Source organism: Pseudophryne corroboree, unplaced genomic scaffold (assembly GCF_028390025.1).
Source record: "Pseudophryne corroboree isolate aPseCor3 unplaced genomic scaffold, aPseCor3.hap2 scaffold_1655, whole genome shotgun sequence".
Lineage (NCBI taxonomy): Eukaryota > Metazoa > Chordata > Amphibia > Anura > Myobatrachidae > Pseudophryne > Pseudophryne corroboree.
Window position 1 is genome coordinate 49,253 of NW_026968291.1, and position 12,859 is coordinate 62,111.

The 12,859-nt window shown below is 46.6% G+C and overlaps 13 non-coding genes and 1 pseudogene across 13 annotated transcripts; 4 read left to right on the forward strand and 10 right to left on the reverse strand.

Annotated features, from left to right (window-relative positions):
* The first annotated feature begins 5,202 nt into the window (after positions 1-5,202).
* On the forward strand, positions 5,203-5,366 carry LOC135001562 (U1 spliceosomal RNA). Its single transcript, XR_010202961.1, has one exon. It is a non-coding gene; the product is annotated as a U1 spliceosomal RNA (small nuclear RNA).
* Positions 5,367-5,518: 152 nt separating this feature from the next.
* On the forward strand, positions 5,519-5,681 carry LOC135001572 (U1 spliceosomal RNA). The gene has a single exon (XR_010202970.1). It is a non-coding gene; the product is annotated as a U1 spliceosomal RNA (small nuclear RNA).
* Positions 5,682-6,355: 674 nt separating this feature from the next.
* Positions 6,356-6,519, forward strand: LOC135001558 (U1 spliceosomal RNA). The gene has a single exon (XR_010202958.1). It is a non-coding gene; the product is annotated as a U1 spliceosomal RNA (small nuclear RNA).
* A 152-nt stretch (positions 6,520-6,671) lies between these two features.
* On the forward strand, positions 6,672-6,834 carry LOC135001576 (U1 spliceosomal RNA). Its single transcript, XR_010202974.1, has one exon. It is a non-coding gene; the product is annotated as a U1 spliceosomal RNA (small nuclear RNA).
* An 828-nt stretch (positions 6,835-7,662) lies between these two features.
* LOC135001569 (U1 spliceosomal RNA) lies at positions 7,663-7,825 on the reverse strand. Its single transcript, XR_010202967.1, has one exon. It is a non-coding gene; the product is annotated as a U1 spliceosomal RNA (small nuclear RNA).
* Positions 7,826-7,977: 152 nt separating this feature from the next.
* LOC135001559 (U1 spliceosomal RNA) lies at positions 7,978-8,141 on the reverse strand. Its single transcript, XR_010202959.1, has one exon. It is a non-coding gene; the product is annotated as a U1 spliceosomal RNA (small nuclear RNA).
* A 674-nt stretch (positions 8,142-8,815) lies between these two features.
* Positions 8,816-8,978, reverse strand: LOC135001571 (U1 spliceosomal RNA). Its single transcript, XR_010202969.1, has one exon. It is a non-coding gene; the product is annotated as a U1 spliceosomal RNA (small nuclear RNA).
* Positions 8,979-9,130: 152 nt separating this feature from the next.
* Positions 9,131-9,294, reverse strand: LOC135001549 (U1 spliceosomal RNA). Its single transcript, XR_010202950.1, has one exon. It is a non-coding gene; the product is annotated as a U1 spliceosomal RNA (small nuclear RNA).
* Positions 9,295-9,979: 685 nt separating this feature from the next.
* LOC135001588 (U1 spliceosomal RNA) lies at positions 9,980-10,131 on the reverse strand (annotated as a pseudogene).
* A 152-nt stretch (positions 10,132-10,283) lies between these two features.
* LOC135001565 (U1 spliceosomal RNA) lies at positions 10,284-10,447 on the reverse strand. Its single transcript, XR_010202964.1, has one exon. It is a non-coding gene; the product is annotated as a U1 spliceosomal RNA (small nuclear RNA).
* A 674-nt stretch (positions 10,448-11,121) lies between these two features.
* On the reverse strand, positions 11,122-11,284 carry LOC135001570 (U1 spliceosomal RNA). Its single transcript, XR_010202968.1, has one exon. It is a non-coding gene; the product is annotated as a U1 spliceosomal RNA (small nuclear RNA).
* A 152-nt stretch (positions 11,285-11,436) lies between these two features.
* On the reverse strand, positions 11,437-11,600 carry LOC135001567 (U1 spliceosomal RNA). The gene has a single exon (XR_010202965.1). It is a non-coding gene; the product is annotated as a U1 spliceosomal RNA (small nuclear RNA).
* Positions 11,601-12,274: 674 nt separating this feature from the next.
* LOC135001584 (U1 spliceosomal RNA) lies at positions 12,275-12,437 on the reverse strand. Its single transcript, XR_010202981.1, has one exon. It is a non-coding gene; the product is annotated as a U1 spliceosomal RNA (small nuclear RNA).
* A 152-nt stretch (positions 12,438-12,589) lies between these two features.
* On the reverse strand, positions 12,590-12,753 carry LOC135001546 (U1 spliceosomal RNA). Its single transcript, XR_010202947.1, has one exon. It is a non-coding gene; the product is annotated as a U1 spliceosomal RNA (small nuclear RNA).
* Positions 12,754-12,859: the final 106 nt, after the last annotated feature.

Consider the following 12,859-nt stretch of genomic DNA (forward strand, 5'->3'; position numbering starts at 1 on the left):
TAGGTACAGGGAAAGCGGTTGATGGTGATGAGCATCCAAGCGTTTGAGGAGGCATCAAATCAACCAAAACCCCAGGCCATTGGCACATGGAGGAACTTAAGGATTTGTGATCTGTGCAAAAGAGAAGGGCATTATGCCAGTAACTGCAACAGCCCACATAAAATCAGACCCCCTAGACATGAAAATGAGCAAAAGTTATGACACACCAAATTACAAGCAGGGATCACATAGGAAGAATTTTGAGCCACACCCATGATAGGTAGTCAAGAAAGGTGATCATACGACTGATGGTAAGCCTGAGGTAACGGTTAATAAATTGGGAGGTCATTCACTGAAGACACAGGAATGACCAGGTGAAACGTTGTAAATGTATCTGTGAAATGTTTTTTTTTTTCTCTCTCTCTCTATCCCCATCTCTGACGAGTATTGGTAAGAATTCACACATTGCATATCCACTTGGTCCTTGCAGAAGTCTACCAAACCCCAGCATGACCTCCGCCACAATGTATTTCTGGCCAGATACAGACAGTGGAGTAATGCAGGTGCTGGTGGGGAGGGACTGCTCAAGGAGACCATTAGACACGTAGATATGACAGCCTGATAATCTGACAATGTTTTTCTAATGCTAACAATGTTTTCTTAATGTTGACAATGTTTTAAAAATGCTTTGTTTCTCTTTTCCTATTGATGGTTAATGTCGAGTTATGTAATATATATATGCATATGAATTGTTCTCTATCTCTTGTTTTTGTTTTTTTTTTTTTTCCTCTCTCTTCTCACTCATGTTTTCATGGTTTAAAGATGGTATGTCACCCCTCAGTTGGACCAATGGTAATGCCAGATTTTTTCTCCTTACAGAAAGATCGCCGGTTAGGAAGGAATATTGCATCACCAGAATGTTCGTTTGGAAGACTGAGAGATAGCACCTTTGAGAGGACAGCAGAACAAGAAGAACAACAAGACGAGAGAACTTATTATCGTAACAAGTTCTCTCCCCCTCAAACTGATTTCTTATACCCCCTTTACAAATTTCTTCTTTTCTCCTCCTGTAAGATGGACTTGCCCCAAGAGACTGTGATATGGATTTTCCTGTTGACCATGATGTTGACCAGAGCAGTCTGTTTCGGTGAGAGTACCAGTGAGGTCGAGAAAGGATCCAGAAAGGTCCTGATGACTGAGACGGAGGTGTAAATTTCCAATAGCAACCCAATCACCAAGCAAAGGCGAGTACCGGGCACGATCTAACAACCATGTTATTTGTAAACAATTGTGAAGGATTGTTAGTTCAAAAAGAAAACTGTATCTGTAGGCTCTGTGACAATGGTTGAGGATGGATGCATAAAGAAATGCCAATCCAGTTTTAATATCCATATGGACCGGCATCCATTGAGTGACTATCACTCCTTAGTGGGTAGTGTGTTAAATAAAACAGATTGTTGGGTATGCTCTCAAGTACCTCAGGGTCATAGTAAATCAGGGCTAGTACCATTTCCTTTAACGGTAGGGGAGGTACTTGAGCTAAAGGGTGGGAGACCGGTGGACAGGAGGTTTAATATCTCCAGCCCTCCTAGTTTGAAGCTCCACCAATACCATGTGGATAGGTCCCTATTATGTTTTAACATCTCCAATCCCCGAAAGCCGGGAAATTGGGAAGTGTCATGGAGCAACCAAACCATGACCTTTTCGCATAGAGCAGATAGAATGCCTACAGATACAGAGCTTGTACGCCACATAGCCAGTAGAGGAAAATCTTTCCGGTATAGGTATACCTTAGGAAATAGGATTACGAGAGTTGGAGAAGTATCACCAGGATACTGTGCACATATCGTACAAACTGATACGTGTACTAAACAGATGGGAGAGTTAGGGTTAGGAGAGTTCACATGGAAAATGTGTAACATGGTAATGACATATTCCGTCCCATATGTTCTCCCCGATGATGCATATTTCATATGCGGGAGAAAGGCGTATGAGCGGCTTGCCCCAAACTCTGAAGGATTGTGTTGTATTGGAAAAGTACTACCTGAGGTAATGAGTCTAAGGAGTGAGGAAACTGTAATTAACCTGGATTTGGTATATGACCCAATGATAGAAACCATGATGTGATGAAAATGCGATTATACGGTCCGTTTCTTTCACCTGTTTTTCTGCTTTTCTCCAAGATACAAAGACCCCTTGGACGAGGAAGTTAACGAGACGCTATACAGACAACAGACAAGAACCAAAGATGAAGTTTTGACGACCTATGATATGGACACTTGATGAACTTTGCCATGGATCCCCAGTTTCCCTAGTATTTTAAACTCACGCTAGCCCAACATTTTTTGTAAATCTGATGGCACTGACAAAGCTATTTGCTCATGCCCAAAGAGCAATACAGCGCAAAGAAGACGACTCTCAACAGATACCGAACAAAACTTCAACAACAGATGTACATTTCCCTGACATAGAATATCATTGCATTTTCCATAAGTGTTCTTTATCTTCATCTCTACAACCCTCAGGTAATGACACACATAGTCGATAGGGAATACAGGCACAGATATCAGCAACCACATACCTCCCCCATTCATGTATCATCAACTAAAATGTGCTCCCCCATTTTGTTACAACCACAGCCGAAATGAGCTCGGTAAAGTTTGACAGCCCATCCACAGACCCTTAGTACGGGATAAGAAGGAATTCAAATGTATACTTCGCAATACCTCGAAGCTTGATGTACAACACGTACGGCACGATGATACATGACCCCCCAAACATGGATTCATACACACATGCTTCTGCTATCTCACTAGGTCATACCCTCTTCACACCTTCTCCTCTCTCCTCCCTTACCCAACCATGGAAATGTATTAACCCCTGACATATATTTTTCTCTTTTTGAAATGTTTTAGGAAGTGGCAGTTATTGGTGACTGCCAAAGGGTGGACTGTCAAAGTCAAAAATATTACATAGAGAGACCATATAAACTGCACACATATAAGTCGCTATACTTGCAAATATGCGCAGCGAGCACAGCAATATATGGAAACACACGCATTTGCTCGGACATGGCACAGAGATGGATTCGGCACTTGTTTCATACAGTACATGGTTATAATAATGAACAGCACCAGACATCATGGAGATTTAGAATTGGCTAATGAATTAATGTCATGGATGTGTATCATTCGAACCGAACCAGATAAACACATCATGTTTGGTATTGAAGCAAGCAGAATGAGGTGTGGGTTAGTTTGAGGCCTGTTGTGTTGTTGTGGGACATTGCAGCGGATAGATATGATTATATGTATAAAAGCTAAGATCATATTGTTAGAACAATGGATGCTCAAGACAACCTTTTACTAAGTTTTCAGGGCTGAACCTGATTAGCATATACAAAGGAGAAAGAAAGACCCCTCCCCCAGGTACTGGTCAAACAGGAAGGTAGTGGTCAGGTGTGGCCTCAGAGAACAGATGTAATGTAGCTACACTCACAGACACACACACAGCTACCTGGCACCAAGCAGCATGGCGGCTGAATCCCCAGGACATCTTCCAAACTAAAGGCTAAGTATTGAACTTCACATGGCTAGATAAGGAAACAGACAGATTGCTTTCTGGTTTTAAATAGGATATTGTAACTTGGTTGTGTGATTGTTGGGTGTTTGTGGATACTCTGTGAAGTCCGTGATGAATTGGAACAGTATACAATCTGTAGCATAGTATTTGTGGTATTTGTTTGCCTATGGAGATTTAAAATAGATTGTGCTGGTTAGTTATAATATATATCCTGTTAATCATAAATACCACCATGCAGTTACGTTTGTGTTAATTACATTGTGATCTGGTCTTGTGATGAATATGCTCTGGTTATTGAGATACTGAAGTTGTTTGGGATGTGAAATTATGAGATGGTTCTAGGAAGTTGGATTACATTGTGAAAGGTGATTTAGATGGTTTGGAATTGTAAAATCAGAACATATGCATTGTTTTGAGGCTTGGACATTTTGGAATAAAGTGCCATGTGTTTGGACCTGCAAATCTAAAATGGCTGCTGCTGGATGTCTTCCCCTCCCCCTTTCAGCCATGTGGTGTTGTCTTTGGAATCAAGTGGAGGTTTCTCAAAATGGAGTCTAGCTTCCATCCCATGCTGTATTCAGCATTGACTAACTGCGCAGCGATTGTCTCTCACATGTGTAGTTTTATCTGCAACCATGTTGTCTCTTATTTAATGTTATCATGAGCCATTTCTCTCTATCTCTCTCTTCTTCTCTTCCCCTTCCATTTTCCCATAAATAGTAATTGTATTGTATTGTATTTCTAGTGTAGCTATTTTGGTTAGGAAGTCTTTGTTATATTGTAGTGTATCATTTGTACTGTTATCCCCTTTTTACCAGTATATTAGATATAATACAGTTAATAGGCTTTGGACCCTAAACCAGTATCTGTGTATTTTCTATAGTGTTAAGTGTTCACTTGAGCGTCGGTGACGCTCAAGCAGCTTTGTAGTTAGTCAGGTTACACAAGGTTGCACTTACACCCTGTATCCACATTAAGGTATTCTGTGTATTTCATTGTTAAAAGGTTTAGACATAAAGGTATAGCGTTGTGAGCGTCTGCGCTGCTGGTGATCTCCTCGTGGTCTCGAGCGTCTGCTACGCCATAGCGAATCATTACGTTAGTCAACAGCCAATAACGTGTCCTGTGATCTCTGGGCCGTGAGCGAACGTGACGCTTGAGCGTCTCGCCTACGGCTGAGCGATCGTTACGCAACTAGTGTACCCTTACGGTACTTCTTAAGTAAACAGCGTACAGTGTTCTTAGACCTCATAAAGGGTTGTTTATACGACAAAAGTATTTAGTATTGTCACAAGCACCGCAAAAAGCCGCCATGCCCTGCACGCCCCTTTTCTCTTTTCATATGCAGATGAGGGTTGAAGCCAACTTTGACCCACTGCTTGGATGACATCACCGTATGCAAATCCGTCTTCTGCAGAACTTCCCCCAGGAATGCTTGCACTAGTTGTTGCATTTGGTTTGTTGTTTGGGGGTGCTTCAGTATTAGGCAGCCTTCTGCCCTCCCATGTTCATCTGAAAATATGTGTTCTCCCTGCAGTTGTTGTCCCCAGATGAGAGTTCCCTTGTGCTGCCTCAGTTGAATCTCCTTAACTTGACAGAGATGTGCCTGAGCAGCGGCCCACCCCAGCTCTATCCCAAATCATACTTATTTTGCATAGGACATACCATGGTCATGAAGATTATTCTCCCAGGGTGAGGTTCATTCATTGCATTCTGGGTATGCTGACCCCTGTGATTTCCCCAAATGTGGGAAACTCGACTGCTTTATTTGTGGTAGTGGGGGACTGTGTTTGTGTTTTCCTCTGGTCAGCTCTGGTAAAAGTCAGATTTCTTTGTTTCAGATCTTCCTCTAGCCTTGTTCTTCTTTTGAGAGTTCCCTTGTGCTGCCTCAGTTGGATCTCCTTCACTTGACAGGGGGGTGCCCAAGCAGAGACCCTCCCCAGCTCTAGCCCAACTCCTACTTACCTGCCAGGTGAGATACTATGATCATGATGGTGCTTCTCCCAGGGCAAGGCTCACCCATTGCACTCTGGGTGTGCTGCCCCTGCGATTTCCCCAAATGTGGGAAACTTGACTGCATAATTTGTGTTTCCCCTGGTCGGCTCTCGTATAATTCAGATCTCTTTGTCTCAGGTCTCTCTCCAGCCTAGTTTGCTGTCTGTTTCCACTTCTCTTTTCTTCAGCCGCTCCCTTCTATAACCTTGTGCACTATCCTGACTTCTCCTCCCGTCTGCTTACTTTGTGCCTTCCAATGCACAATGCAAACTACAGGTAGTGCTGCAGGGCCCACACCCTTTTACTTGCCTTACAGAGCAGCTCTGGAGCTGTTACAGTGCCCAGCTGCTGCAAGAAATCTGCTTGAATGCTTCAGGGGATGGGGCATGGCCAACATGAGCCCCACACCAAAAGAGGGTGGAGGTGTTTAATGCGAACTAGGGGTCATCCAAGCACCGCAAAAGGCCGCCATGCCCTGCACGCCCCTTTTCTCTTTTCATATGCAGACGAGGGTTGAAGCCAACTTTGACCCACTGCTTGGATGACATCACCATATGCAAATCCATCTGCGGCAGGCCTTCCCCCAGGAATGCTTGCACTAGTTGTTGCATTTGGTTTGTTGTTTGGGGGTGCTTCAGTATTAGGCAGCCTTCTGCCCTCCCATGTTCATCTGAAAATATATGTTCTCCCTGCAGTTGTTGTCCCCAGATGAGAGTTCCCTTGTGTTGCCTCAGTTAAATCTCCTTTACTTGACAGAGATGTGCATGAGCAGCGGCCCTCCCCAGCCCTATTCCAAATCATACTTATTTTGCATAGGAGATACCATGGTCATGAAGATTTTTCTCCCAGGGTGAGGTTTATTCATTGCATTTTGGGTATACTGACCCCTGTGATTTCCCCAAATGTGGGAAACTTGACTGCATTATTTGTGGTAGTGGGAGGTTGTGTTTGTGATTTCTTCTGGTCAGCTCTGGTAAAAGTCAGATTTCTTTGTCTCAGATTTTCCTTTAGCCTTGTTCTTCTTTCGAGAGTTCCCTTGTGCTGCCTCAGTTGGATCTCCTTCACTTTACAGGGGGGTACCCGAGCAGAGACCCTCCCCAGCTCTAGCCCAACTCCTACTTACCTGCCAGGTGAGATACTATGATCATGAAGGTGCTTCTCCCAGGGCAAGGCTCACCCATTGTACTCTGGGTGTGCTGCTCCTGCGATTTCCCCAAATGTGGGAAACTTGACTGCATAATTTGTGTTTCCCCTGGTCGGCTCTCGTATAATTCAGATCTCTTTGTCTCAGGTCTCTCTCCAGCCTAGTTTGCTGTCTGTTTCCACTTCTCTTTTCTTCAGCCGCTCCCTTCTATACCCTTGTGCACTATCCTGACTTCTCCTCCCGTCTGCTTACTTTGTGCCTTCCAATGCACAATGCAAACTACAGGTAGTGCTGCAGGGCCCACACCCTTTTACTTGCCTTACAGAGCAGCTCTGGAGCTGTTACAGTGGCCAGCTGCTGCAAGAAATCAGCTTGAATGCTTCAGGGGCTGGGGCATAGCCAACATGAGCCCCACACCGAAGGAGGGTGGAGGTGTTTAATGCAAACTAGGGGTCAGTCAAGCGCCGCAAAAGGCCACCATGCCCTGCACGCCCCTTTTCTGTTTTTATATGCAGACGAGGGTTGAAGCCACCTTTGACCCACTGCTTGGATGACATCACCATATGCAAATCCATCTGCGGCAGGCCTTCCCCCAGGAATGCTTGCACTAGTTGTTGCATTTGGTTTGTTGTTTGGGGGTGCTTCAGTATTAGGCAGCCTTCTGCTCCACCCTCCTTTGGTGTGGGGCTCATGTTGGCCATGTCCCATCCCCTGAAGCATTCAAGCAGATTTCTTGCAGCAGCTGGGCACTGTAACAGCTCCAGAGACGCTCTGTAAGGCAAGTAAAAGGGTGTGGGCCCTGCAGCACTACCTGTAGTTTGCATTGTGCATTGGAAGGCACAAAGTAAGCAGACGGGAGGAGAAGTCAGGATAGTGCACAAGGGTATAGAAGGGAGCGGCTGAAGAAAAGAGAAGTGGAAACAGACAGCAAACTAGGCTGGAGAGAGATCTGAGACAAAGAGATCTGAATTATACGAGAGCCGACCAGGGGAAACACAAATTATGCAGTCAAGTTTCCCACATTTGGGGAAATCGCAGGGGCAGCACACCCAGAGTGCAATGGGTGAGCCTTGCCCTGGGAGAAGCACCTTCATGATCATAGTATCTCACCTGGCAGGTAAGTAGGAGTTGGGCTAGAGCTAGGGAGGGTCGCTGCTCGGGCACCCCCCTGTTAAGTGAAGGAGATCCAACTGAGGCAGCACAAGGGAACTCTCGAAAGAAGAACAAGGCTAAAGGAAAATCTGAAACAAAGAAATCTGACTTTTACCAGAGCTGACCAGAAGAAATCACAAACACAGCCTCCCACTACCACAAATAATGCAGTCGAGTTTCCCACATTTGGGGAAATCACAGGGGTCAGCATACCCAAAATGCAATGAATGAACCTCACCCTGGGAGAAAAATCTTCATGACCATGGTATCTCCTATGCAAAATAAGTATGATTTGGAAGAGGGCTGGGGAGGGCCGCTGCTCATGCACATCTCTGTCAAGTAAAGGAGATTCAACTGAGGCAGCACAAGGGAACTCTCATCTTGGGACAACAACTGCAGGGAGAACATATATTTTCAGATGAACATGGGAGGGCAGAAGGCTGCCTAATACCTAAGCACCCCCAAACAACAAACCAAATGCAACAACTAGTGCAAGCATTCCTGGGGGAAGGCCTGCCGCAGATGGATTTGCATATGGTGATGTCATCCAAGCAGTTGGTCAAAGTTGGCTTCAACCCTCGTCTGCATATGAAAAGAGAAAAGGGGCGTGCAGGGCATGGTGGCCTTTTGCGGCGCTTGGCTGACCCCTAGTTTGCATTAAACACCTCCACCCTCCTTTGGTGTGGGGCTCATGTTGGCTATGCCCCAGCCCCTGAAGCATTCAAGCTGAATTCTTGCAGCAGCTGGGCACTGTAACAGCTCCAGAGCTGCTCTGTAAGGCAAGTAAAAGGGTGTGGGCCCTGCAGCACTACCTGTAGTTCGCATTGTGCGTTGGAAGGCACAAAGTAAGCAGACAGGAGGAGAAGTCAGGATAGTGCGCAAGGGCATAGAAGGGAGCGGCTCAAGAAAAGAGAAGTGGAAACAGACAGCAAACTAGGCTGGAGAGAGACCTGAGACAAAGAGATCTGAATTATACGAGAGCCGACCAGGGGAAACACAAATTATGCAGTCAAGTTTCCCACATTTGGGGAAATCGCAGGAGCAGCACACCCAGAGTGCAATGGGTGAGCCTTGCCCTGGGAGAAGCACCTTCATGATCATAGTATCTCACCTGGCAGGTAAGTAGGAGTTGGGCTAGAGCTGGGGAGGGTCGCTGCTCGGGTACCCCCCTGTAAAGTGAAGGAGATCCAACTGAGGCAGCACAAGGGAACTCTCGAAAGAAGAACAAGGCTAGAGGAAAATCTGAGACAAAGAAATCTGACTTTTACCAGAGCTGACCAGAGGAAAGCACAAACACAGTCCCCCACTACCACAAATAATGCAGTCAAGTTTCCCACATTTGGGGAAATCACAGAGGTCAGCATACCCAAAATGCAATGAATGAACCTCACCCTGGGAGAACAATCTTCATGACCATGGTATCTCCTATGCAAAATAAGTATGATTTGGAATAGGGCTGGGAAGGGCCGCTGCTCATGCACATCTCTGTCAAGTAAAGGAGATTCAACTGAGGCAGCACAAGGGAACTCTCATCTGGGGACAACAACTGCAGGGAGAACACATATTTTCAGATGAACATGGGAGGGCAGAAGGCTGCCTAATACTGAAGCACCCCCAAACAACAAACCAAATGCAACAACTAGTGCAAGCATTCCTGGGGGAAGTTCTGCAGAAGATGGATTTGCATACGGTGATGTCATCCAAGCAGTGGGTCAAAGTTGGCTTCAACCCTCATCTGCATATGAAAAGAGAAAAGGGGCGTGCAGGGCATGGCGGCCTTTTGCGGTGCTTGGATGACCCCTAGTTCGCATTAAACACCTCCACCCTCCTTCGGTGTGGGGCTCATGTTGGCTATGCCCCAGCCCCTGAAGCATTCAAGCTGATTTCTTGCAGCAGCTGGGCACTGTAACAGCTCCAGAGCTGCTCTGTAAGGCAAGTAAAAGGGTGTGGGCCCTGCAGCACTACCTGTAGTTTGCATTGTGCATTGGAAGGCACAAAGTAAGCAGATGGGAGGAGAAGTCAGGATAGTGCACAAGGGTATAGAAGGGAGCGGCTGAAGAAAAGAGAAGTGGAAACAGACAGAAAACTAGGCTGGAGAGAGACCTGAGACAAAGAGATCTGAATTATACGTGAGCCGACCAGGGGAAACACAAATTATGCAGTCAAGATTCCCACATTTGGGGAAATCGCAGGAGCATCACACCCAGAGTACAATGGGTGAGCCTTGCCCTGGGAGAAGCACCTTCATGATCATAGTATCTCACCTGGCAGGTAAGTAGGAGTTGGGCTAGAGCTGGGGAGGGTCGCTGCTCGGGTACCCCCCTGTAAAGTGAAGGAGATCCAACTGAGGCAGCACAAGGGAACTCTCGAAAGAAGAACAAGGCTAAAGGAAAATCTGAGACAAAGAAATCTGACTTTTACCAGAGCTGACCAGAGGAAAGCACAAACACAGTCTCCCACTACCACAAATAATGCAGTCAAGTTTCCGACATTTGGGGAAATCACAGGGGTCAGCATACCCAAAATGCAATGAATGAACCTCACCCTGGGAGAAAAATCTTCATGACCATGGTATCTCCTATGCAAAATAAGTATGATTTGGAATAGGGCTGGGGAGGGCCGCTGCTCATGCACATCTCTGTCAAGTAAAGGAGATTCAACTGAGGCAGCACAAGGGAACTCTCATCTTGGGACAACAACTGCAGGGAGAACATATATTTTCAGATGAACATGGGAGGGCAGAAGGCTGCCTAATACTGAAGCACCCCCAAACAACAAACCAAATGCAACAACTAGTGCAAGCATTCCTGGGGGAAGGCCTGCCGCAGATGGATTTGCATATGGTGATGTCATCCAAGCAGTGGGTCAAAGTTGGCTTCAACCCTCGTCTGCATATGAAAAGAGAAAAGGGGCGTGCAGGGCATGGTGGCCTTTTGCGGCGCTTGGCTGACCCCTAGTTTGCATTAAACACCTCCACCCTCCTTTGGTGTGGGGCTCATGTTGGCTATGCCCCAGCCCCTGAAGCATTCAAGCTGATTTCTTGCAGCAGCTGGGCACTGTAACAGCTCCAGAGCTGCTCTGTAAGGCAAGTAAAAGGGTGTGGGCCCTGCAGCACTACCTGTAGTTCGCATTGTGCATTGGAAGGCACAAAGTAAGCAGACGGGAGGAGAAGTCAGGATAGTGCACAAGGGTATAGAAGGGAGCGGCTGAAGAAAAGAGAAGTGGAAACAGACAGCAAACTAGGCTGGAGAGAGACCTGAGACAAAGAGATCTGAATTATACGAGAGCCGACCAGGGGAAACACAAATTATGCAGTCAAGTTTCCCACATTTGGGGAAATCGCAGGGGCAGCACACCCAGAGTGCAATGGGTGAGCCTTGCCCTGGGAGAAGCACCTTCATGATCATAGTATCTCACCTGGCAGGTAAGTAGGAGTTGGGCTAGAGCTGGGGAGGGTCGCTGCTCGGGTTCCCCCCTGTGAAGTGAAGGAGATCCAACTGAGGCAGCACCAGGGAACTCTCGAAAGAAGAACAAGGCTAGAGGAAGATCTGAGACAAAGAAATCTGACTTTTACCAGAGCTGACCAGAGGAAAGCACAAACACAGTCCCCCACTACCACAAATAATGCAGTCGAGTTTCCCACATTTGGGAAAATCACAGGGGTCAGCATACCCAGAATGCAATGAATGAACCTCACCCTGGGAGAACAATCTTCATGACCATGGTATCTCCTATGCAAAATAAGTATGATTTGGGATAGGGCTGGTGAGGGCCGCTGCTCAGGCACATCTCTGTCAAGCAAAGGAGATTCAACTGAGGCAGCACAAGGGAACTCTCATCTGGGGACAACAACTGCAGGGAGACCACATCTTTTCAGATGAACATGGGAGGGCGGAAGGCTGCCTAATACTGAAGCACCATCAAATATCAAACCATATGCAACAACTAGTACAAGCACTCCTGGGGGAAGGTCTGCAGCAGACGGATTTGCATATGGTGATGTTATCCAAGCAGTGGGCCAAAGTTGACTGGAACCCTCATCTGCATATGAAAAGAGAAAAGGAGCATGCAGGGCATGGCGGCCTTTTGCAGTGCTTGGATGACCCCTAGTTCGCATTAAACACCCCCACCCTCCTTTGGTGTGGGGCTCATGTTGGCCATGCCCCATCCCCTGAAGCATTCAAGCTGATTTCTTGCAGCAGCTGGGCACTGTAACAGCTCCAGAGCTGCTCTGTAAGGCAAGTAAAAGGGTGTGGGCCCTGAAGCACTACCTGTAGTTTGCATTGTGCATTGGAAGGCACAAAGTAAGCAGACGGGAGGAGAAGTCAGGATAGTGCACAAGGGTATAGAAGGGAGCGGCTGAAGAAAAGAGAAGTGGAAACAGACAGCAAACTAGGCTGGAGAGAGACCTGAGACAAAGAGATCTGAATTATACGAGAGCCGACCAAGGGAAACACAAATTATGCAGTCACGTTTCCCACATTTGGGGAAATCGCAGGGGCAGCACACCCAGAGTGCAATGGGTGAGCCTTTCCCTGGGAGAAGCACCTTCATGATCATAGTATCTCACCTGGCAGGTAAGTAGGAGTTGGGCTAGAGCTGGGGAGGGTCGCTGCTCGGGTACCCCCCTGTAAAGTGAAGGAGATCCAACTGAGGCAGCACAAGGGAACTCTCGAAAGAAGAACAAGGCTAGAGGAAAATCTGAGACAAAGAAATCTGACTTTTACCAGAGCTGACCAGAGGAAAGCACAAACACAGTCCCCCACTACCACAAATAATGCAGTCAAGTTTCCCACATTTGGGGAAATCACAGGGGTCAGCATACCCAAAATGCAATGAATGAACCTCACCCTGGGAGAACAATCTTCATGACCATGGTATCTCCTATGCAAAATAAGTATGATTTGGAATAGGGCTGGGGAGGGCCGCTGCTCATGCACATCTCTGTCAAGTAAAGGAGATTCAACTGAGGCAGCACAAGGGAACTCTCATCTGGGGACAACAACT